The sequence below is a fragment of the Callithrix jacchus genome, chromosome 2, assembly GCF_049354715.1.
Source record: "Callithrix jacchus isolate 240 chromosome 2, calJac240_pri, whole genome shotgun sequence".
In the NCBI taxonomy this organism is placed as follows: Eukaryota; Metazoa; Chordata; class Mammalia; order Primates; family Cebidae; genus Callithrix; species Callithrix jacchus.
The window spans coordinates 130,269,504-130,293,621 of NC_133503.1; the positions used below are offsets into that span (position 1 = coordinate 130,269,504).

Sequence of the window (24,118 nt, forward strand, 5' to 3'; positions counted from 1 at the left end):
CTTACCAATCAAATGGAGAGCAAAAACAAAAAAAAAAAAACAGGAGTTGTAACTTTCGTCTCTGACAAAATAGACTTTAATAGTAACAAAGACTAAAAGAAAGAAAGACATTACATAATGGTAAAAGGATCAATGCAACAACAGGAGTCAAGGATCATAAATATATATGCACCTAATATAGGAACACCCAGATACATAAGACAAGTTCTTAATGACTTATAAAGAGACTTTGACTCCCGCACAATAATAGCGGGAGACTTCGACACCACATTGTTAATATTCGACAGATCAACCAGATAGAAAATAAACAGGGACATCTACGATTTGAACTCAGACCTGGAACAAGTAAACTCAATGAATATTTATAGAATTCTTCACCCCAGGTCCACAGAACATACATTTTTCTCAGTATCACATTACACCTATTTTGAAAGTGACCACACAATTGGAAGTAAATCACTCTTCAGCATTGGCATAGCATTTCACAGACTTAAATGAAATATTGGTTGGCTGTCTGTTATTTTCTTCCCTTATTCCTACCTGTCTCCACTGTTAAGCACAATTATTGGCATAAAAGAGGTTTTTAATACCTATTTTTAGACTGCATTCCAGCCTGGGCAATAGAGCAAGACTCCTGTTCTCTCTCTCCCTTTCTCTTTCTCTTTCTTTCTTTCAAAAAAAGAAAAAAAGAAACAACCGAATTTCTTAAAAAAAAAAAAAAAAAGGTGGGCGTATATAAAGAGATGAAGAGGGAATCTGTAGATAAAGAGGCTTTAAAAGGTATTTTTATAAAAAGCCAGGCATAGTGGTATGCATCTGTACCCCTAGGTACTCAGGGAGCTGTGGAGGGGGATCACTTGAGCCCAGGAGTTCCCAGCTTGCCTGCACAATATAGCAAGACCCTTGTTTCTGAAAATACAAATTTAAAAAATTTTGAAGACATTTTAAAAATAAACTGGCAAAATTAAGCAATAAGAATATACACCTGGGTGAAAAAACTACCAAGGAAATTAAGAAGGTGATAACAATGACAAAGTCAGGATCACAGTTTCTCAGAGGCTATGACTGCAAGGAAGCAGAGAGAACTTCTAGAGTCACTGACAAAACTCTGTATCCTGGACTAGATGGTGGTTTCGGCTCCCTTCTTCTATATTTGCATTATATTGTTTCTTATATTTGTACCATATTTTAATTTTCTCAAATAAAACACAAATGATTCAAATTTTACTGGCTTCTCCTAAAATTATATAACTTTTCAAACTATTATTTACTTTTTACTTTAATCCATGAGTCTGTTTTATCCCATGAGCAACTACCAATGTTGCATCAACACACTGAATTTAGAAGTATTTTGATATAGGAAACTCAAACAACTCAATACCAAAAAAAGAAAAAAAAAGAAATTTTAAAATGGGCAAAGGACCTCAATGAATGGCCAATAGATATATGGAAAAAATGCTCTCATTAACCAGGACAATGCAAATCAAAACCACATTCTCAGTCCTGTGAGAATGGCTATTATCACAAAGACAAAAAGTGTTGGTCAGGACATGAAGAGGCAAGAACTCTTGCACACTGTTGGTGGGAATGTAAACTGGGACAGCCCTTACAGAAAACAGTATGGAGATTCTTTATTAACTGAAATTAGGCCTACTAGCTGGGCAGGATGGCTCACACCTATAGTCCCAAATTCTTGGAAAGCTAAAGCAGGAGGGTCACTTGAGGCCAGCAGTTTGAGACCAACCTAGGCAACATAGCCTGTCTCTAAAAAAAAATAATATAAATTATCTGAGCATGGTGGAGTGCACTTGTAGTCCCAGCTATCTGGGAGGCTGAGGTGGGAAGGATCTGTTGAACCAAGGAGTTCCAGACTGCAGTGAGCCATGATCATGCCATCACATTCCAGCCTGGGTGACAGGGCAAAACACCCTCTCTTAAAAGAAATTTTAATAATAAAAATAGAATTATTACATGATCCAGCAATCTCACTACTGGGTATACATCCAAAAAAACAAAATCAGTATGTTAAAAAGGTATCTGCATTCTTACATTTATTGCAGCACTAGTCACAACAACCAAGTTACAGCCTAAGTGTCTGTCAATGGATGAATGGCTAATGAAAATGTGGAATATACACACAATGGAATACTAACTATTCAGCCCTAAAAAATAATGAAACCCTGTCCTTTGCAGTAAACTGGATGGAACTGAGATCATAACATTAGGTAAAATAAGCCAGGCACCCAAAGACAAATATCACGTATTTTCACTCATATGTAAGAGCTAAAAAAGGTGATCTCATACAGGCAGAATAATGGTTACCAGAACTTTGAGAAGGGAGGCAATGAGAGGTTGGTTAATGGGTACAAGCATACAGTTATACAGAAGAAATAAGTTCTAGTGTTTGATAGCACAGTAGGGTAGGACCATAGTTAACAACAATTTATCATATATTTCAAAATAGCTAGAAGATTTTAAATGTCTGACAGAGAGAATGTGTCTGAGGTGACAGGTATCCTAAACATCCTGATTTTATCATTATACATTGTATACATGTATGAAAATATCACATGTACCCCATAAATATGTACCAATATCATGAACCAAGAATAAATATGTAAAAAATAAAAGTTTCTCAAAAGAGGTGTTAACCAGGCACAGTGGTTCACACCCGTAATCACAGCTACTCAGGAGGCTGGGGCAGGAGGATTGCTCAAGGCCAGGAGCCTGAGACCAGCCTGGCAACATAGCAAAACCCAATTTCTCCAAAAACAAACAAACAAAAAGATAGGTGTCAGATAACTATCATAAAAACCAGACACAGGAGAGAAATACAAAAAGACTTCCATTTAGAGCATTAAACAAGTTTTCTTTGTAAGTTAAGAATAGACCTTTAGAACAAATTCATCATACAGAGGAATGTCTCTAAATAAAAATTTACTGAGGAATTTTCTATTTAATGAAGAAATAGGCCAGGTGCTGTGGCTCATGCCTGTAATCCCAGCACTTTGGGAAGCTAAGTTGGACAAATCTTAAGGTTAAGTGATTGAGACCACCTTGGTCAACATGGCGAAACCTCATCTCTACTAAAAATACAAACAAAAATTAACTAGGCATGGTGGCATGTGCCTGTAATCCCAGCTACTCGGGAGGCTGAGACAGGAGAATCACTTGAACCTGGGAGGCAAAGGTTACAGTGAGCTGAGATTGTGCCACTGCACTCCAGCCTGGTGACAAAGCAAGCAAGAGGAAGTGAGAGAGCTAGAGCAAAAGAAAAAAAGGAAGGAATAAAGGAAGGAGGGAGAGAGGGAAGGAGGGAGGGGGGAGGGAGGGGGCGAGGGAGGGAGGGAGAGAGGGAAGGAGGGAGGGAGGGAGAGAGGGAAGGAGGGAAGGAGGGAGGGAGGGAGAGAGGGAGGGAGGGAGGCAGGCAGGCAGTTAGTTATTTAGTTAGTTAAAAGATAGGCGTGGAGAGGGGAAAACTAGCATTTTTCATTAGTCAACACAATTCTGAAAGAGAGTCTATATAATGCTTTTAAATATTCACAGGCATTTCTACCAACTACTCTTATAGCTCATAGTGAATGCAGAATGATCGTTTTTAAAAATGCTTAGCAGACATTTATGGAGTGCCTACTGCATGTTACCCTGAAGCCCTTGGACCACACTGCTGTCATAGACAGGGCTAAAGAGGAAGACACTGCACTTGCCCTCTGACTTTCAATAGCTCCCCATTCCTGTGATCAGGAAAAGTACTTCTGTATATGATATGGTTGGGATTTGTGTCCCTGCCTAAATCTCATATCAAATTGTAATCCCCAATGTTGGAGCAGGGACCTGGTGGGAGGTGGTGGGAGGTGACTGGATCATGGGAGTGGACTTCCCACTTGCTGTTCTTATGACAGTGAGTTCTCATGAGACCTGGTTGTTTGAATGCATGTAGCACCTCCCCCTTCGCTCTATTCCTCTTGCTCCAGCCATGCAGGGCTCCCCTTTGCCTTCTGCCATTATTGTAAATTTCCTAAGGCTTCCCCAGCCATTCTTCCCACATACCCTGCCAAACTCTGAGCCAATTAAACCTCCTTTCTTTATAAATTATCCAGTCTCAGGTAGTTCTTTATAACAGTGCAAGAACAAACTAATACAACAGAGCACATTCAAAATTCTCTAACAAAATGGATACCACACCCTGCCCACCACTATCATAGAACTTACTTTCTAGCAGGGTTAAGCAGAAAACAGTAAAGAAAAAAATAATACTAATGTTAAAAAGTAATTTTTTATGGTGATCTGGCTCCCTCACCTCCCTCAGGTCTCCATTCAAATGTTGTCATCTTGTGGCAGCTCACGCCTGTAATCCCAGCACTTTGGGAGGCAGAGACAGGCAGATCACCTGAGGTCAGGAGTTCGAGACTAGCCTGGCTAACATGGTAAAACCCCATTTCTACTAAAAATACAAAAAATTAGCCAGGTGTGGTGGCCTGTAATCCAGCTACTCAGGACGCTTAGACAGGAGAATCGCGTGAACCTGCGAAGCGGAGGTTGCAGTGAGCCAAGATCATGCCATTGCACTCCAGCTTGGACAACAAGACCAAAACTCCATCTCAAAAAAACAAAACAAAACAAAAAAACCTCATCATCTCAATGAAACCTTCCCCGATCACCTTGTGTACAATGGCACCGTTCACTAGAATCAATGAGGATGGGGACTTTTGTCAGTGTTATTTCTGCTGTATTCAACGCCTGGAACAGTGCCTGGTATAAAGCAGGTAGTCAACCTATAAGAGTATTGCTGAACAAATGAAGGAAGGAGTACAAGTTCCGGAACTACAGCTCTCCTTGCTGTGGGTGGCATTATTCCCATTTTAAAAATGAGTAAATTGGGCTTGAGAGGTTAAGTACAACGTCTAAAGTCATCAAGAGATAACAGATTAATAGATATTCAAACCAAGAGTTGCTAGCTCCAAAGACTTTATCTGTCCTACTACAAGCCTAGGCAGCCATAAGCTGATTCAGAAAGAAACCTAAGAGGAGGATTTTCTCCCATCTGTGGTGCTGAAGAAGGATTTTTCTACCTTAATCCACTGGAGAGAAAGTATCAGACTATTGCAAAGTTCTTACCAATTTTTATCTTCCTGTAGACTTCCTTATTACCTGGATTTTTAGAAGCCTGCAGAAAAGTTATTTAGCAACTCAAAAAGGAGTCACCTTACATGAGCTACACAATGTTTTTAGACAAGTTTCTAGAGTGAACACAAGAGGCAGCTGGTTACTAAATTACTGTTCTAATTAAAATTTTGTTTGATAAGCAGATAAGGATTTAGAAACCCATTAAGTTGGATAAAAATGGACTTGCCAGTTATCCTTGAGGCTTTCCTGGAAGTGTTACAAGAATGTTAAATTCATCCTTCTGCAATCTGTATATTAAATTATTAAACAAATAATTTTTCAAACTGGTTGAAGTTACAAAATCTCCTATCTCTATTTTTCTAGATTTCTTAATTTCTTAATTAAAGAACATTATGGTAAATTCAAATCACTGTGTCTCTGAAACAAAAGTCTATTTCGGCCTGGCGCAGTGGCTCATGCCTGTAATCTCAGCACTTTGGAAGGCCGAGGAGGGTGACCTGAGGTCATGAGTTCGAGACCAGCCTGGCCAACATGGCAAAACCCCGTCTCTACTAAAAATACAAAAATTAGCTGGGCATGGTGGCGCGTGCCTGTAATCCTAGCTACTCAGGAGGCTGAGGCAGGAGAATTGCCTGAACCCAGGAGGCGGAGGTTGCGGTGAGCCGAGATCGTGCCATTGCACTCTAGCCTGGGTAAGAAGAGCGAAATTCCGTCTCAAAAAAAAAAAAAAAATACAAAAATTAGCCAGATGTGGCGGTGAGTGCCTGTAATCCCAGCTATTCAGGAGGCTGAGGCAGGAGATTGCTTGAACACAGGAGGCAGAGGTTGCAGGAAGCTAAGATCATGCCACCACCTTTCAGCCTGAGCAACAGAGCAAGACTCTGACTTAAAAAAAAAATTTTTTTTAAAGGCTATTTGAAATTCTGCACACATGTATAACATCCTACCAGAATTCTTTCAAACAAGATTTTAGTAAAAGGCGAAAGATTTATACAATTTGAAGAGAAACAAGAGTATCAAACAAGATTTTAGGAAAATTTCTACTTTAACCTTTTCACATGTAACATGCCTCTCTGTTGCTGAAAATATTTTTTGAAAAATTAAAGGGTGATAAACTTACAGAACTATCAGTCTTGATTTCCTCACACTGTAGTCTGTGGGACACCTGCATCAGAATCACCTGCAAAGCACACTGGAAGTACAGATTCCCACCCCGAAGGTGCTAAATCTGAATTCACTAGGAAGTTAGAGGAGAGCGAGCATTTTCAACAGGTTTCCCGGGGTGAGTCACAGGCAAACCATAGACTGAGAACAGCAGGTGACAAGAACAATAATGGCAGCCACCAATGGACTGGAGCAAAAATGGATGGAAATCTGCTCCAAAGACACATATCTAATGACAGTTTATGATTCAGCTGCTTTATTAGAGGTGGACATAAATACCTTTGCATTAAAAAAAAATTAGGTTTATCTATGGTTATATAAATCAGCGGGGTATAAAAAAATTATAAAGCCACATTTCCTTGACCACCCTCTACAGGGCTATTTGTGCTGTGGGGCTGAAGCCTCCTGAATGAAGAGGAGCCTGAACAGAAGATGTGCTCCTCCCAGGGTGGCAACTTCCCTTCTGCCCTTGTTGGTGGGACTAACAACAGGACAGGCATCTAAGTCTCTCAGTCGTTACATAGGGCATGCCAAGCTAGACTATTTTAAATTAAGGCTTCTAATTAAAAAAAAATTCTTTCCACATGTAACACAGCTCTCTGTTGCCTACTATATTGCTTTTGAAAAATTAAATGCTCTCTCAACAAGTGTTGAACCCACACTTAAAAAAAGGGAACTTCAGAACCAATAATATATTTTAATAACTACTTGGACATAAAACTGGTGACTCTCTGGCATCAAATAACAGACCACCAACAGAGATTCTGAACTAATGTTCAACTGTGAACAACAAACGTCAGCTTACCAATTTTATGATCCATACTGACTTTAGAAACTCTAATTTTTATAGACAAAAAGAGCCTTGTTAAAGGCGGACAGTATCCTTCGGGAAAACTCACAAAGCCTCCTCTGACAGTGAACTTACTGGACTGATGAATTTACTGAACTTACTGAACTGATGAGTTCCAAGCTGAGTAATTCATTCTCTCCTCTGAAAACAAAATGAAACAGAGTTCTTGACTAACTAAGACAAACAAGGGAACCTGGCTTTGATGTCTCCATATTAGAATTAGTATGAAATTCAATAATTTTATCAGTGTTCACAGTAGGAAACAATCACCACTTTCTTAGAAGACTAAAGGCATTATTTGAAATTATAATTCTAAAACCAACCACTAAAACAAAACCAATCGAGAATTTAAAAAAGCAAAGAAAACAAATCACATCATGAAAGATTATTTAAAAGATATAAAAATAGACAATATAATACAGGCCAGGCATGGTGGCTCATGCCTGTAATCCCAGCACTTTGGGAGGCCGTGGTAGGTGGATCGCAAAGTGAGGAGTTCAAGATCAGCCTGACCAAGATGGTGAAATCCCATCTCTACTAAAAGCACAAAAATCAGCTGGGCATGGCGATGGGCGCCTGCAGTCCCAGCTACTTGGGATGCTGAAGCAGAGAACTGCTTGAACCTGGGAGGCAGATGTTGCAGTGAGCTGGAAATAGCGCCACTCTACTCCAGCTGGGCGACAAAGACTGTCTCAAAAACAAGAAAAAAAGGAAAATATAAAACAAAAATAATATAAACTAATATCAAATATATCTGACATATTAAAGGAAATGAGCTAAATTTGCCTGTAAAAGAAAATTAAATTCAGATCAGATCACAGAGGGGAAAAAAATCCAAAAACTCTATGCGACAAACAGAAGTACAATTCAAAATAAAGTAATTCAGAAAGGTAACAAATAAAAAGATGGCTGAAAAACAGCTGCCTAGAGGTAGATACTAGGTAAATACAAATAGAAAGTATGAGACAAATCTTATTGTCAAGAAAAAATTCAGAACATAAAGCATTAAAACAGGACAAAGACAAGTATTTTTATAATAACAAAAGAGATAGAATGGAGGAAACTCTTTACCGCATATCCTTTTTAAAATACTTTTCAGCCAGGCATGGTGGCTGACACCTGCAATCACAGCACTTTGGGAGGCCGAGGCAGGCCGATCACAAGGTCAGTACATCAAGACCATCCTGACTAACATGGTGAAACTCTGTCTCTACTAAAAATAAAAATAAAAAATTAGCTGGGCATGATGGCACACACCTGTAGTCTCAGCTTCATGGAAGGCTGAGGCAGGAGAATCACTTGAACCCGGGAGACAGAGGTTGCAGTCAGCAGAAATCGCACCACTACACTCCAGCCTAGGTGACAGAGTAAGAATCCATCTCAAAAAAAAAAAATTCTTTTGTTTTTTGAATTACTAAAATATACAACTTATTCAAAAATAAAATGACATATTAAAAAAAAGAGAAGAGAAAAAAATGAAATACGGGATTTACACAGGAGCTCCCAGGAGGAGATGCTGCTGTACTTCCCAGGATTGGTTCCCTGGAGGCTGAGTCAGGACACAACACTGGAGCATCCCGCCACCTTGCGGAACACCACAAGGCAGCCAAAGAACAGAGCCCCTACATTCAGCCACGCCCAATTCCAGCCATGCCTAATTCCAGCCTGCCTTCAAGCTTTTCACTTATGAGCCAACAGCTTCATTTTCAACTGAAAATTTTTTCAATAAAACTCACTAGAAAGTATAGTGTTGGCCAGGCACGGTGGCTCATGCCTGTAATCCCAACACTGTGGGAAGATGAGGCAAGGTCAGGAGATTGAGACCAGCCTGGCCAACATGTGAAACCCTATCTCCACTAAAAAATACAAAAATTAGCTGGGCATGGTGGCGCGGGCCTGAAGTCTCAGCCACTCAGGAGGCTGAGGCAGGAGAATCGCTTGAACCCAGAAGGTGGAGGTTGCAGTGAGCCGAGATCATACCACTGTGCTCCAGCCTGGGCAACAGAATGAGACGGAGGAAGGGGAGGGGAGGGAGGAAGGGAGGGAGGGGAGGGGAGGGGAGGGAGGGAGGGAGGGAGGGAGGGAGGGAGGAAGGAAGGAAGGAAGGAAGGAAGGAAGGAAGGAAGGAAGGAAGGAAGGAAGGAAGGAACAGTGTTTTCATAAAGGGGTCTTCTGCTGTCCAGTGAAGACAACAGACACATTTTAGAAGGATGGCAGCCCCTAATGAAGTCTACATAGCCAACAGTGAACCAAGGTGAGAAAGACCCAGTTTGACAGGGTCTTCAGAGACCCTCACAGGTGCTCTGTCCCCCCGATGGCTCGCTCTGAAGATGTCAGATGGGAGTCCTCTTCAGAGTGAGCCAACAGGGAGACAGAGCACCTGTGAGAGGTTCCAGAGGCCTGAAGGACACCTCCTTACCAACAGAGGCAAAAGGATCTTAGCCAAGTTACCACAAGGGATTGAAAACTAAAAGCAGATTTAGGGCCCAGGCTTCTTCAGGCTTAAAGAGGTCTGAGGTGAAGAAACACCGCAGGACCTACCTGCAAAGGAGAGGCCTGTTTGGGAGCAAGGGAGGATTGAGAATTTCCCCACTTATAGAAACTCCATGGGGCCTCAGATACGAGGCCTGGGGCTAAGGAAGTACCTAAGGCCAGCACATGGGAGATGGACTGTTTAAAAGGCTGAGAGAGACTAGAGGTGGTATCATCAAGCAGGAAGTCTGTACTAGGCAAACTCATGTTGTTCCAAAACTTTTTTCTAGTTTTTTCTATACTTTTGATTATACCTTTCCTTCTTTTGTAATGGTTAGTTTTGTTGTTTTTATAAAAGTAAAACTCCATCAAACAATTTCTAATCTGTTTTGGTAAACCTGACAGGAAAGTACTTCTGTCTGCAATGAGGTTAGAAACACTAAGAGGATTAGCGTGCAACTGGGAAAACAAAGGAAAGGGGAAAACTTGAAGCGGGAGGGAATGGCAGAGAGGTCAAGGACTGAGAGAAGCCACTCATTTCTGCCTGTGGTTATCATCTCCCAGCTCTTCGTCCTTGATCCTGGAAATCTTTTTAAGGACAGAATTCCTTAGTAACAATATTTTAAAACCCCCATCCTCAGTTCATGTCCTTTGCAGGGACATGGATGAAGCTGGAAACCATCATTCTCAGCAAACTGACACAAGAACAGAAAACCAAGCACCGCATGTTCTCACTCATAAGTGGGTGTTGAACAATGAGAACACATGGACACAGGGAGGGGAATATCACACACTGGCCCCTGTTGAGGGGTAGGGGAGCTAGGGGAGGGATGGCAGGGGGTCAGGTTACTGGTGAGGGATAACATTATGAGAAATACCTAATGTGGATGATGGGTTGATGGATGCAGCAAACCACCATGGCATGTGTATACCTATGTAACAATCCTGCACAATCTGCACATGTACCCCAGAACTTAAAGTATAATAAAAATAAATAAATAAACAAAACCCCCATCCTTTCTTAATCTTTTGGCCCATCACAATCCCAAGTCTTTTTACTACCAACCTACACATACCATACCCCCAGGCTTGCACGCACATTCTTGGTTAACAAGTGGGCCAAGGCTCACCTCCTCTAAGATGCTTTCCCAGAAGAATAACCACATGCAAGGACAACCCATGCTTTCTGCTGGACACCAGGGCCGTGGTGTGTAAAGAAATACCTTTATAAATAAAGCTGCTTTGTTTTAAGCACAGATGCTCTGTCAGAAACTACCACCAGAGAGAAATTCAAACTGTAATGTGCATTATAAGGAAAAGAAATTTCATGAAATATTAACCAAAATAATTTTAATTGTACCATAAAATATTACTCCTTTTGCAGTCGCAAGCAGTGGTGGAGGAAGGGAATAGCTGCCCCCTTGTGTGTTTTTCCTGAGACTGTATGACATAGTGTGCTGTAGAGCCAGGAAGTCTGAATCAAATTCCAGTTTTGCCACTTAGTAGTTGTATAACCTAGATGGGTTAATTAACATCTCCAATCCTCAGTCTCCTCATCTATAAAATCTGCAGTAAAATAATAACAGCTTCCTCACAAGGGTGTTTGTGAGGATAAAGTCAGTTAACACACATGAAGTTTATAAAACAGTATCTAATATACAGTGTTAGCTATTGCTATTATTATCAATATTATTACTGCTGGTTAAGAATGAGAGAGAGAGCAGTAGTCATCTGCTCAAAGAAAAAGGAGGAGAACTTTAGAATAGATGTAACTGGGTTAGACAGAACAAAGTCAAAAAGCTACCAGCATTGAGGAATATTTTCATAGCCACAAAGTTATGTCTCTAATAGCACCTTTTCACTCCAGGGGAACGGAAGGTAAAGGACAGGATAAGCTGCTAATGCGTGATTTCAGAAACATCTGCCACTGCTCAAAATACCATCTTATCTACCTCTGATGCCTGAAATGCCTTTAAAAGCATTTCATTTCACAAGAAGAAAGAAAAGAAGTTCCTGAAGATCATTTAAATTACAGTCCTCAAATATGAGAAAACCAAAAGTACAGAAAGGCTTATCTTTTATTTATTATTTATTATTATTAAACATAAGAAAAATTAACAAATTTCATTAAGAACTTTTAGAATTGATTACTTAAGATTGTACCAGTTGTGCAATATTTATGAGCTTTACCAAATGCTCCACAAATTCCATTAGCTCATGGTACACACACACATACACACACAAACTCTCTCTCTCTCTCTATTTTATATCGCTAATGTGTGTCTACTAGGAAGAAGCTGACATGGTAGGTTTCTAGAGCTCCCATCCCACCCTCTTTATTTCTAATATGGGATAAATATAGTAACTTCTGAAAAAAAAGAAAAAGAGGGTCCAGTGCCATGGCTCACACCTGTAAACCCAATACTTTGGGACACCAAGGAGGGTGGATCAGTTGGGGTCAGGAGTTTGAGACCAGCCTCACCAACACAGTGAAACCCCATCTCTACCAAAAATACAAAAATCAGCTGAGTGTGGTGGCAGGTGCCTATAATCCCAGCTACTTGGGGGGGTGAGGCAGGAAAATTGCTTGAACCCAGAGGCAGAGATTGCAGTGAACCAAGATCCTGCAACCACACTCACTTGAGCTTGAGTGACAGAGAGAGACTCTGTCTCAAAAAAAAAAAAAAAGAAAGAAAAGGAGAGCCCTAAAAACATTTTTAAATAACATCCTAGAAAGTCAAAGTCTAAAATACCTCTAAGAACATAAAAATCTAGGTCATTTTTCAAAGTCAAATTCAAAACAAAACCTTTGATCAAGGCCAGGAGTTTGAGACCAGCTTGGGCAACATAAGTGAGACTCCATCTCCACAAAGTATCTGAACCTCAGTGATTTGCGAGGCTGAGAGGATCACTTGGGTCCAGGAGTTCAAGGATGCAGAGAGCTATGATCGCACCAATGCACTCCAGCCTGGGCAACAGAATGAGACCCTGTCTCTAAAAAAAATAAATAAACTTTAATTAAAAACAAAGAAAAAATTAAACCGTTGGCACCAACATAATTCAATTCATATGAAAGTCTTTTCTAAAAAACAGTGTGGAAATAACTGGTAAATGTACAAATAAACCTCAATCCCTACCTCATATCATGATGCCCCAAAGTTAAATCCAACTATTTAATACCTTAAAAGTAAAAGCTAAAACTATAGAACTAAAATAAAATATGAGAAAATCTTCATAATGTTGGAGTAGGCAACGATTTTTTAAGATACAAAAAGCACTGGTAACCATAAAAGAAGACACTGACACATCTAACTTCACCAAATTAAAACCTTGTGCTGTTCCAAGGTCAAAACCAGGAAAATTAAAAGGCAAGCCACACACTGGGAGTAAATATTCACAATACTTATAACTAACAAGGATTTTTATTTAAAACATAAAAAGAATTCTTATAACTATAAAAATACAAGTAATCCACGTCTTAAAATGGGAAAAAGAAATCTATAAATGAACAGCCAATAGGCACATGAAAACATCACTAGTTGTCAAGAAAAAAGCAAATTTAAAACAAAACATGACACTATACACTAACTATAATAGCTAAAGTTTAAAAGACTGGCAATACCAAGAGTTGGCAAGGATATGGAGCAACTACAGCTCTCACACACTGCATTGGGAGGGTAAATTAACAACTACTCCAAAACACAATTTGGCTGTTACTTTTTGCTTTTTGAGATAGGGTCTTGTTCTGTTAACCAGGCAGGAGTGCGGGGGCACGATTATGGCTCACTGCAGCCTCAACCTCAAGGGCTCAAGCCATCCTTTCACCTCAGCCTTCTAAGCAGCTAGGTCTACAGGTTCGTGCCACCACATCTGGCTAATTTTTTTTTTTTTAGAGCTAGAGTCTCACTATGTTGCCTGGGCTGATCTCAAGCCTCTTGGCTCAAGTAGTCCTCCCACCTTGGCCTCCCAAAGTACTGGATTCCAGGTGTGAGCCACTGTGCCTGGCCTGGCTGTTTCTTATATAGTTAATATATACATAATCCGGCAATTCCACTCCTAATTATTTGAAGAAAATAAAAATATAAAAACACAGATCTGTGAGAAGACTAGTACACAAATGTTAGTAACTTTAATGAAAATAGCCAAAAGCTAGAAACTCAAATGTTCAGCAAGTAAACAAATAAACAAATGTTGGAATATGCATATGACACAATACAACTGAGGGATAAAAAGGAACGAACTACTGATACACTCAACAGCATGGATGAATTCATACACATTATGCTGAGTAAAAAGGAGCTGGACACAAAAAAAGTATGCACTGTACTGACTCCATTTATGTAAAATTCTAAAACAGTTTAAACAACTATCCTATAGTGACAGGAATCAGATCAGTAGTTGCTTGGAGTGGGAGGTGGAGGTGGGGAGAAAACGACTGCAAAAAGGCACAGGGAACATTTTGGGAAGATGAAATGTTCTAGATCTGAATTTGGGTGGTAGTTATACTGATGTGTGTATCTGTCAAAATTGATTGACTCATACCCTTAAAATGTATAAATTTTATTGTGTATAAATTACAGCTGATTAAAGTTTATTAAAAATAAAACTTTTTATATTTGCCATATGTAATTTACACATAAATGTTCTTTATTAAAAAGTCTGAAAAAAAAACCAAATTTCTGTGCAAATGTGTACTCCAAATATATTTTTGGCATAAGATTCTAATTCTGGTATTTACTCAGCAAAAAGCAATGGTGAGAAGTATCTCTCATTTTGAAGAGAACTATTTAACTTCAAAAAGTACATTCCATATTTACATGCATCAAGATAACAGTCTAAATGTCATCCATTATATATTTAATATATGACACAATCATCCTAACACATGGTAAATCTTTAAAAAATAATTTATGCTTCCTGTGACTCAGGAGGTATTTTTTCAATAGCATAACAGCAAAATTACCTGACACCATATTTGCCTTTGAGAAAAAGCAAGAGAGGCCATAATCTTCTGTAAACTCTACAGTCTTACATAACTCTGAAGAGGACTAGCAATGTTAAAACATTTTCAGATCCGTGGAAATTCATCACAAATATTTTTTCATGCATGATTAAAAGCATCTTCTCAGCAACTGACATAAAATCAAGACCATTTCACTCAGATCATAGACCTTTTGAGTCCACAAGTTCATTAACAAGCTCAGGTCTGCGTTAGCCTAAAATAACCAATCTTTCTAAACTAACATTTTCCTCTAGAAATACTAACTCTAATATTTTCCCAAGAAGGAGCTGCTTCCAAAACAAACAAACAAAAAAAAAAAAGTCTTTTAAAATCCTACTGACTCTGGAGTTCACATTACAAAGAATAAAAAATTATACACAAATAACATTAGCTAAAAGGTATTTCCTTTTCAGAACGTGTGATTTCAGAAACAACTGCCATTGAGGAGTATTTTCAGTATGTACAAACCTTTACTGTGCAACTACCACAGGGACAAATGGACTGAGGAGTGGGGTGGAAAAGAAGGTCCTTGCCCTATGTTTGAGTTGAATTGTGTCCCCATAACATTCAAATGTGGAAGCCCACACCCCCAATATAGAATGTGACTTTATTTGAAGACAGGATCTTTACAAAGGTAAACAAGTTAAAGTGAAGCCATCAGGGTAGGCCCTAATCCAATATGACCAGTGTCCATATAAAAAGGGAAAACACAGACATAGAGACATGCATGGAGGGAAGGTGATATGAAGAGACATAAGAAGAAGGTGGCCATCTACAAGTCAGGGAGAGGCCTGGAACAGACCCTTCCTTGACAGTCCTCAAGAAGGAGCCAACACTGTTGATACCTTCATTTTTTTACTTCGATCCTCCAGAACTATGAAACAATGAATTTCAGTTGCTTAAGCCCTCAGTTGGTGGTACTTTGTTACAGCAGCCTTGGCAAACTAATACATTCCACTAAAATGGTCAACAGCTATTGAGAGAAACAGGCTTATAAACAAACCACTAGAACATCAAAGAGATTGAGGAGAGAGCTGTGGTAGTGTTTGCCAATTACAAGTGTAAATATTTCCACCATGGTTGACTTCAAGTTACCGATGCTTTCACCGTCTGGTACAAAGTCCTGGAACTGTAACAGTCAATTCTTACAAGCAGCTACAAGTGGCTCTAGCAGAGGGCAAAAACCCAAGCATCGGCATTTTTTAATATCCACAGGTAATCCCAATGTACAGCTAAGATTAGAACCTCAGCTGGAAACTGTAGGGCAGGTTTATGAAAGCAATAAGACTGTTAGTATACAGAATATTTGAAAAGACAGATGTGGCCAGGCACGGTGGCTCAAGCCTGTAATCCCAGCACTTTGGGAGGCCGAGGCGGGTGGATCACGAGGTCAAGAGATCGAGACCATCCTGGTCAACATGGTGAAACCCCATCTCTACTAAAAATACAAAAAATTAGCTGGGCATGGTGGCGCGTGCCTATAATCCCAGCTACTCAGGAGTCTGAGGCAGGAGAATTGCCTGAACCCAAGAGGCGGAGGTTGCGGTGAGCCGAGATCGCGCCATTGCACTCCAGCCTGTGTAACAAGAGTGAAACTCCGTCTCAAAAAAAAAAAAAGAAAAGAAAAGACAGATGTGACAAAAACACATTGCACAATGTGAGAGTAGCTTAAGAATGGTAGAAAAATAAATGATGAATGAATAACAAGAGCTAATATTTAACAAGCACTATGTTTTAGGCACTGTATTAACTCCTTTAACGCTTGCTACTTTATAAACATTCTATCATTATATACTTGTTTTTGAATGGGGAAACTGAGCCATGGAGAGGTTAAGATTCACAGGTAGTGAGGAAAATAAGAGTCCAAACACAGGCTATCTGGCCCCCGACTGTACCCAGACCATTATGCTGTGCTCTCACTGTGCAGTGTTGAGAGCATGGCAATTAGTCTGGTGTAGCTAGAAGCCCAGAGTAAGGGACAAGGGACAAAACTAGAGGAAGGGCATCACACTCAGGGCCTGAGGTATGTTATTTTACACAAACAACAGGCTTGCGAACCAAACTTCTGTAAAATGGGTCATTTTAATGTTTTTACATAACTTGTTCTTTAAATGCATCAAATCAAATTGGAATTTGAAAAGATCTAAAAGTTTACAAGTAAAATTCTCTCTGTAAAACAAAATCATCACCACCTTATTTGTCTCATGTCTAAATCCTGATTTTTACACATAAGGATGGGCTTCCCAGGCAAAAAGCACCGTAATCACTACAAAGAGATCTGCATGGCCTAGTGCCTCTGAGAACAAAAGCAGGAAAATCATACAGACACCCTAAGCCACAAAGAGAAATCTGGAAGATGAAGCTTCACTCAGTAAGCACCTGGAAGGCAAGCAGTACCAACCTCAAAAAGCAAATGTTTTCCACTTTAGATGTCAGAACAAAGAAACCCATAAACACTTCATATCACCATGGCTCCAGACACCTGGTGGGGGTGACTACTGAATGCCAGCATTGTTTTCCACACTTAGCCAGTATTTAACTCCGGAATTGTACTTTCAAAAAACTCATTCTTTGGTGACTGAGCAGGGAATGGACTGTAAGGAGGACCTTGTAGGACCTGGGAAGGGCAGGCTGAGCCCACAAGACCCACACAGTCACCCTCAGTGACCCACAGCCATGGCAGCGCTGATAGACCCAGTGCAGGTTGTGGCACAGAAGAGAAAATCAGGGAGCACCCCGAGATAAGGGTACTTCAGCAGAAGGAGTGTCAAAGGGCAGGACTTTTAAAGATTCTTCCATAAGCCCATCTTTGTGGGCTGCAGGCCAGATCTCACAGGACATGCTACAGCTGGCAGGGCACCACAGAACATGCCCTGTGCAGAAACCACAGACACATGCTTCCTAGTCCATTATAAGATTCCCCTGAGATTATGAACAAAATCAGGCTGCCCACTTTCTGCACTTGGATTTAGTGTTATACTAGTGTTTCCATCCAGTCAACAAAGCAATGGAAAAAAAAACAATTCTTTATATGTTTGGAGAGCACATCAGCACGATGACAAAGGTACTATTTAAAGTTTATAGGATAATGGCAGGAGTGAACAAAACACACATTCCTGAAGTAAAATCTGTGCATTGTTATCACAGAAGGAAAGATAAAGTAGAAGGAAATACGTAAGCAAGAAGTAAGATGGAAGCTTCTCTCCTTCTGCAAGCACATACTTTATTTAGCATACAAAGGACTTCAGAATTAACCTGAGGAAGCCCTTTGCTCTGCAGCCCAAGGAAAATGACAGACTGTGACAGGAGGCTAAGCAATGTGTCTCTCTGTAGGAATAAGTAGGTGGGAGGGAGGCAGAATCTGACAATCAACCTGAAGGCCAGGCTGCTCCCACTGTTCTCTGGAAGGCAGAAGCAATAGAAATTCTGTATGGGTGGGCAATCTCTTGTCTTACTCAAGTTAATCACCCACAAGTAAACTTTGTGATATCTGGGGGTTGATAGTTAAGAGTTACATAAAAGACTGTAAAGTATACTTACCTGTAAGGTAATTCATACATAAATGATACCCTAAGTTAGCAACTAGAAATTGCTCACACTTAAAAAAAGTACTTCCTCAACTGCCCAATATTTCAGTCCGAACCACAATTCAAATGTAAGGATGGGCTTACCAGGCAAAAAGCACCATAATCACTCCAGAGAGATCAGCACAGCCTAGCACACCTGAGAATTCAAATTATACATTCCTAAACCTGTCACTTATTATTTTATGGACATATTAAATAATAATAGTAATCACCTCAAAGGATTGTTGTGAAGATGGTATCAGTTAATTTCAGTAATGGTAGAATGTACCAGGTACACAATAAGAACTTCATTAGGTGTTTTTATTTTTGTTTTCTTGTTGTTTGGTTTTTTTGAGACAGAATCTTGCTGTGTTGCCCAGTCTGGAGTGCAATGGCATGATCTCGGCTCAGTGCAACCTCCACCTTCCGAGTTCAAGTGATTCTCCTGCCTCAGCCTTCTGAGTAGCTGGGATTACAGGTGCTCGTCACCATGCCCAGCTAATTTTTGTATTTTTACCAAAGACAGCGTTTTGTCTTGATGCCCAGGCTGTTCTCAAACTCCTGAGCACAGGCGATTCACCCTCCTCAGTCTACCAAGTGCTGGGATTATAGTGTAAGTCACCACACCCAGCCAGCGTTTTTCATTTTTTTTTTAGTAAGTTATTTCACCTTTTTTAAACTTTGCTTTCATTGTGGAATGTATTTTCCCAAAATCTGTCTAGTTAAGTATTACATGTCTTTTTAGGCCCATCTCTTGTATGCACTGAGCTACTGTCTATAAAAGTACATTGCCTAATATAGTAGCTACTAACCTCACACAGTTAATGAGCACTTGAAATGTCATGGCTGGACACTATCTTAAATATGACATGTGATACCTAGCACTCCTCTGTTCCCAGTGGTTCCCACCAGGTGGCCATCAGGGAGGCAAGCAGGGAGGCAAGTGGTGGCCATCAGGGAGGCAAGCAGGCCCACTCATCATACATTCTTCTCTCAACCTGCCTTCACATTAAGGTCAGGGACAATCCAGCGCACCCACCACATGGTGTGTTCGGGATTCATTTTCACTCCCATGAGGTACAGAGCCCAGCTCAGCCAGGACAAGAAGATAAATGGATAGAGCTGAAGGTGCAAAATAAGGGAGAGTTCACAATGGCACTGAGGGAAAGAATCCTAGGACTGCAGTGGGGAGCTTCCACAAAAACCTGGAAAAACTCAGTATTGTGAATATTAAGTCAAATTATATATAGATATATAATTTTATATTGATGTATATTGATTATCGATAGATACAAAATTGAGTATCAGAAGGTTTTTTTGTTTCTTTCTTTGTTTTTCAGAAAGGAGAGAAAGAGAAGGTGGAAAGCAAAAACCATCCCAGGGCTTCATAGGCTTTTATGGCTTGAGGGATCAAGACTTGGGCCAGAGGTTAAAAAGAATTCACAAAAAAAAGCTGGGAGGGGGAAGAAATTCCTGGCCTGAAAGCAAGAGATAAGAGAATAATCTCAGAGCAAGCAGGGAAAATAATAGACATTAGTAAGAAATCTCCCTTCAGCAGGGAGGTTTGACAGGAAGAAGTCATTACAAAGACTAATGAACAAGTCTAAATCCACAAAGGCTGGGAGGTAAGTCCAAAAGAGCTCTGAACTAAGCCAGCCACAAGTTTTTGACTTCAGGTAGAAAGTGAAAGGAAGCTTTGTTGAAAGGGAAGAGATAAAAACGGATCTCTCTTTGAACCATGAAGAGAAAAGGAGGAGTCTTCTCTGGACACCATGAACCACACGGTCCAAACCTTCTTCACTCCCGCCAGTACCAGCCGTCCCCCGAACTATGAGATGCTGAAGGAGGAACATGAGGTGGCTGCGCTGGGGGCGCCCCACAACCCTGCCCCCCTGACATCCACTGTGATCCACATCCGAAGCGAGACCTCCGTGCCCAACCACGTGGTCTGGTCCCTGTTCAACACCCTCTTCATGAACTCCTGCTGCCTGGGCTTCATAGCGTTCGCCTACTCCGTGAAGTCTAGGGACAGGAAGATGGTTGGTGACCTGACCGGGGCCCAGGCCTACGCCTCCACCGCCAAGTGCCTGAACATCTGGGCCCTGATTTTGGGTATCATCACGACCATTCTGCTGATCATCATCCCAATACTGATTCTGCAAGCCTATCAGTAGATCCAGAGGAATCATCCTGGCCAGGGGCTCTGCCTGTGACCTGTCTCCCACGTACTCCAGCTTCCATTCCTCGCCCTGCCCCCAGCCAATCCTGTATCAGCCCTTTACCCTCACACACTTTTCTACAGTTGTGTTCAATAAAGTGTACGTGTTCCTGGAAAAAAAAAAAAGAGAGAGAGAGAAAAGGAGAAGAAAAAAATAATTAAAGAGATCCTGAGGACAGACAGTAACTGTATTTGGAGTTCAATGCAGGGGGATTTTTGTCTTTTACAATGCTGTCAGGTTACACCTTAATGATAGCAGGTGAACTTACCCGCATCAAATAGGGTTAGGGCTCTAGTGGGCTTTGCCACTTACTACCTAAGTGACCCTGTAACTTCAAGAAAGGTTCACACCATCTCTGCCTCCTCGCTGTAAAATAAGGATAAGTACACTTACTTCAGAGGGCTGTGCCAGGGTTACTGAAGCCATGAACAATGTGTCTGGAACATGGTGGGACTCAATCTTTCCCTTCATCTCCTGTCTTTCCTTTTTCTTCCTTTCCCTTCACCCACTACCTCGCAACTTGTACAATTTCCCTTTGACTTCACCTGAAACAGTAAAGACTACTTTAACATATAGTGTAGGATTTAAGATGCTAAGAATAAACCATTTAAAAGCACTTTTAATATATTAACATTTACAACACAAACTTCTGGGAAAGCCATGAGGACAAGATGCCTTAGTTAAATTAGAGTCCTTATGCAATTAAATCCTCAAACCCACATGAACAGGTGTATTTACGAGAATCAAGTTAAATTAGTAAAACAAATGCTGCACACCTGACACAACTGCTTCCAAACTTTCTGTTCAAGCAGTCTGGCCCCACTTTAGGAGTCTCCCTAATAATCAGGAAGATCTTTCCTCCACACTCCTGAATGCTGTTTCTTCCCATTCAACTCTCAATAAACTTAATGCAAATACACCCCATTTTTTCTTTTAAGTAGATATATTCCTGAGGAGAATACACTTGATGAAAATGCACAAAGAAGCTCTCATTCTTTAAATAAACCCATGGCAAATGTTCTTATAAAATAACTATCACCTATTAACTTATTGGATTTTCATGAGTTAAGCACATCCATTAAAAGTGCTAGCTAGATATATAAAAAGTATCAGTACTAAAAAAAAAACGATTGAAAATACAATGGCATTACCACGAGGGAAGATATTAACGTAATTTTTAAAATGAAATTTTTAAAAGATTCTTAAACACTAATAACACTTCCTCTTTAAATGTTTCTCAGAGGCAAACATTTTCCTATAGCATATGAGATTTATTTCTGCTATTTAGTCATTACCACCTCTACTACCACAGTTAATTTGCTCTGTCGCCCAGACTGAAGTGCAGTGGGGAGATCTTGGCTCACTGCAACCTCTGCTTCACAGGTTCAAGCAATTCTCCTGCCTCAGCCTCAGGAGTAGCTGAGATTACAGGCTTGCACCACCATGCCCAGCTAATTTTTTGTATTTTCAGTAGAGACGAGGTTTCACCATGTTGGCCAGGCTGGTCTCGAAATCCTGACCTCAAGTGATCCACCCTCCTCAGCCTCCCAAAGTGCTGGGATTACAGGCATGAGCCACCCTGCCCAGCCCACAATTTATCTTCTAATTCTACATTATCTAAATAGTTAAGTGGAACTATTGTCTAACAAACATAATCAAGTAGAATAACAAAGTAGTCAACTTTATATTTATCTTCTACTCTGAAAAAGAGAAATGAAGAAAATAAGGAAGATAAAATATAAAGAAAAAAAAGATTTCCTGTGAACAACACAACAGAAAAGGTTTCAAGAGCCAGAAGGAAGGCTGGGGCCTAGTTATCATCAATCAATCTGTAAAATAGTAACTTAGCCATGTAGATCCCATTAATATTTACTGTAAAGGAATATCTATGGAAATGTCAGGATGCTTCAACTAATTTAAAGTGATATTTAAAATTTTTTTAAAGAAATAAAAACAATGAGGAAAAAATGACAGGACAATAATATGATCTTTCCAAGAGAAGTAAATGAATTGGCTATATCTGTATCATGTAAATAGACCCTGATCATCATATATGTTAATGTATAGATTTCCAGCTACTACAACAACCCTACTTCTTCTTTTTTTTAATGAGACAGTGTCACTCTCTGTCACCCAGGCTGGAATGCAGTGGTGCAATCTTGAATCACTGCAACCTCCACCTCCCAGGTTCAAGCAATTCTCCTGCCTCAGCCTCCTGAGTAGCTGGAATTATAGGTACTGACACCACGCCTGGCTAATTTTTGCATTTTTAGTAGAGGTAGGGTTTCACCATGTTGGCTAGTCTGGCCTCAAACTCCTGACCTCAAGTGATCCACCCACCTTGGCCTCCCATAGGGCTGGGATTACAGATGTGAGCCACCATGCCTGGCCTCATAACAACCCTTCTATATTTACAAAACCCAAATTACTTTCCTTAAGAAAAACAAATAAGAGATACCCATTATTCTCTTTATTCTAAACATCACTTATTTAATCATTCATTTATCAAGCATTTATTAAGTACCTATTATATGTGAACTACTTTGATATATGCTGGGTACACAAAGGGTCACTAGGCTACAGTTCCCATCACCAGCCATCTCAGCTCAGTCTCTGTCACAGGAAACTCTCCAGGACCATGTAATACCACTTTCTCTCTTCACTGTTTCACTTTTTTTTCTTTTTCGTTTTCTTTTGAGATGGAATCTCGCTCTGTTGTCCACTCGGGAGTGCAGTAGCGCAATCTTGGCTCACTGCAACCTCCGCCTCCCGGGTCCAAGAGATTCTCTGCCCCAGCCTCTGGAGTAGCTGGGATGACAGGTGCCCACCACCATGCCCCGCTAATTTTTTTGTATTTTTAGTAGAGATGTGTTTCACTATATTGGCCAGACTGGTCTTAAACTCCTGACCTCGTGATCCACCTGCCTCGGCCTCCCAAAGTGCTGGGATTATAGGCATGATCCACCGCACCTGAACTCCACTGTTTTACTCTTGATTCTCTGTCACTTTACACACCCTCTCTCTCCAAACCACATGGCTGTCCTGCCTCAGGCTGCCATGCTCGCCCTGGGAGAGTAACCCAAACAAACTAGTTACTGCTTCTTAAGAAAAGCACGCTCTCTCATACCTCCAACTGTCATTCTTCCAGTCTCAATTCTAACATATCCCTCCAGCAAACTGACACGATGCTCAAGTGCTGCCAGTAACTCCCAGATATTTTCAACCAGCACTTTCATTACAATTGTTTATTTCCATGATGACCTCTGCTCTAGATTTTAAGAACTTGGCAAGGAGGGATCTTATGCATTTCTGTATCTTTGCCACCTAGTAACAAAGCTGGCAGACAGCAGCCACTCAATAAATGTGTTTAAGAATGAATAAACGAATGACTGTATATAATAATGTTCAACTCAGAAGACATATCAGCGAGTTGAGAGTCTACAGGAAACATCCATCAAAATGCTGATTTTGGCCAGGCGCAATGGCTCACACCTGTAATTCCAATATTTTGGGGAGGCCAAGGCAGGTGGATTGCTTGAGTCCAGGAGTCTGAAACAAGTATAGGTGACACAGAGAGCCCTCATCTCTGAAAAAAAAAAATTAGCTGGGTGTGTTTTCACACACCTGTAGCCCCAGCTATTCAGGAGGCTGAGGTGAGAGGATTGCTTGGATCTGGGAGATCAAGGCTACAGTGAGCTATGATTGCGTCACTGTATTC

At 40.5% G+C, this 24,118-nt stretch overlaps 1 protein-coding gene and 1 pseudogene across 8 annotated transcripts in view; one reads left to right on the top strand and one right to left on the bottom strand.

Moving 5' to 3' along the window:
• MSH3 (mutS homolog 3) overlaps positions 1-24,118 on the bottom strand; it is a 244,522-nt gene that overhangs the window by 171,900 nt on the left and 48,504 nt on the right. The gene's annotated exons all lie outside the window — the stretch shown is intronic.
• On the top strand, positions 19,936-20,525 carry LOC118151486 (interferon-induced transmembrane protein 3 pseudogene; annotated as a pseudogene). Its single transcript, XR_013532262.1, has one exon. The product of XR_013532262.1 is annotated as an interferon-induced transmembrane protein 3 pseudogene (transcript).